The sequence below is a fragment of the Penaeus chinensis genome, chromosome 37 (genome assembly GCF_019202785.1).
Source record: "Penaeus chinensis breed Huanghai No. 1 chromosome 37, ASM1920278v2, whole genome shotgun sequence".
NCBI classification, from domain to species: Eukaryota; Metazoa; Arthropoda; class Malacostraca; order Decapoda; family Penaeidae; genus Penaeus; species Penaeus chinensis.
Window position 1 is genome coordinate 3,657,805 of NC_061855.1, and position 2,188 is coordinate 3,659,992.

At 44.7% G+C, this 2,188-nt stretch overlaps 1 protein-coding gene across 1 annotated transcript in view; it reads right to left on the reverse strand.

The window, feature by feature from the left end:
• Positions 1-1,363, reverse strand: part of LOC125045237 — a 25,396-nt gene extending 24,033 nt beyond the window's left edge. Inside the window, exon 1 of the mRNA XM_047642394.1 lies at positions 1,129-1,363. The gene's annotated coding sequence lies outside the window, so the exon portion shown is untranslated. The remainder of the gene's footprint in view (positions 1-1,128) is intronic.
• Between the last annotated feature and the right edge of the window lie 825 nt (positions 1,364-2,188).

Consider the following 2,188-nt stretch of genomic DNA (forward strand, 5'->3'; position numbering starts at 1 on the left):
TAATAAAAATAATAATAAAAACAATAATAATCAATTTAAATATCAATAACAACAATAATCGAATCAATTTTAATATCAATAACAACAATAATCGAACCTAATATCTATAGAAACTACTCCCACAACTACAAAATCTACAACTCAAAACGATAACAACCATTCGACACGACAAATCACAACCGATAACTTTTTTTTTTTTTTTTTTTTTTTTTTTTTTAGACACGCCGACCAGATCCCTCCGCGACTTGCCATTACAGAGCAATTTTCGGCCCAATTAAAAAATATATGTCTGCTTGATTAGATAACCACAGGCAATTAGATTCACCGAGTGCGTCAATTAAGGTGGGCGACTGACGCATTTGGTCATCCGAATGGACGCTTAAGGATCCCTGACTGAAGGAACGAACGAAAAAAAAAGAAAGAGAGAGAGAAAGAAAAGAAAGATATTATCCCCGATTGAAGGTACGAGATGAAAGAAAAGAAAGAAAGAAGAAAAACGTAGATAAAACATTTAGATAAAAGTAAGACCGATTAGTGGACTGAAGTCAGTGAAGAGAGAGGCAGTGGGGGAGGTAAATATTAATGTTAAGAGCGAGGGGGGAGGAGGGGAGGAGGTGGTGGTGCAGGAGAGGGAAGGGGAGGGGGATGTGGGCGGAGGAGGGGATGAGGAGAAAGAAGGTGGTGGTGGTGGAGGAAAAAGAAGAAGAGCAAGAGGAGGAGGAGGAGGAGGAGGAGGAGGAGGAGGAGGAGGAGGAGGAGGAGGAGGAGGAGGAGGAGGAGGAGGAAGAGGAGGAGGAGGAGGAGGAAGAGGAGGAGGAGGAGGGGGGGGGGAGGAGGTGAGGAGGGGGAGGAGGTGAGGAGGAGGAGGAGGTGAGGAGGAGGAGGAGGTGAGGAGGAGGAGGAGGAGGTGTAGGAGAAAGAGGGTAGGGAAAAAGAACCAAGAAACAAAAGCAGAGGGCTCAGGTGAAGGAACTGGAGCCAGTAGAGGAAAAGTCGGACCGAAACAACAGGTTGATAAGACCGAATGAAAGAGACCAAACAGAAGAGAAGAACAGAGCCAAGGAGGGCGAAAGAGCGAGGACCCAGGCCCCGTAAAGAGGAAGGGTCGGGCGAACGCAAACACTTTACCTGCGGCGCGATGTCCTTAGAAACAGCGGAGGTGGAGGAGGAGGAGGAGGCGGAGGAGAGTGTCGAGGGCGGGGTAGCATGTTCCTGCTCCTCGGGGGGGTGGCCGGGGGGGGACTCGATGAGCACCTCCTTCTGCGTCGACGGAGAGAGCTTAAGCGTGGAGCATCGCGAGGCCGTCGAAGACAAGGTGGAATCTGCGGACGAGAAAAGACAATGCTGGTGAGGATTGGGAGGAAGAGGAAGACGAAGAGGAAGACGAAAAAGGAGACGAATAAGAAGAAGAAAGATGAGGATCTGGAGGAAAGAAAAGATAAGGAAGGAGAAGAAGCAGAGGAGGGAGAAGAGGAGGAGAATAAGGAGGAAGAGAAGGGGGAGGGAGAGAAGGGGGAGGAGGAGGAGGAGGAGGAGGAGGAGGAGGAGGAGGAGGAGGAGGAGGAGGAGGAGGAGTAGGAGGAGGAGAAGAACAAGAAGAAGGAGGAGGAGGAGGAGGAGGAGAACAAGAAGAACAAGAACAAAATTAAGAACAAAAAGAAAAAGAAGAAGAAGGAGGAGGAGGAGGAAAAGAAGAAACAAATAAAAACGAAGAAAGAAAAGACGAAGACAGAGAAGATTCAGAGAAAAAAAAAGGAAATAGCAAAAGATGAAGAACGAGAACGAGACATAAAGAACAAGAACAAAATAAGGAGGAGGAGGAAGACGAAGTAAATAAATAAATAATAATAATAAAATAAAACAGGAATATATATATATATATATATATATATATATATATATATATATATATATATATATATATATATATATATATATATATGGGTCCAACACACACACGCCATCCGAACGCAGGTGCAAAATGAAGCCCATCACGAGTGTAGAAAAAAGAAAAACAATTATACCCTTTACGGCGCGAGATTTGCATAAATTTGCATATCTTGCGGATTCCAATTGAAAGGACTCCGGGACACAGCTGCAAGAAAATAAACAAGCGTGCAAGAAAGGAAAAAGAAGGAGAAATCGAGGAAAAATAAATAAAAAATGCAAGCACCAGATTTTTCGCATG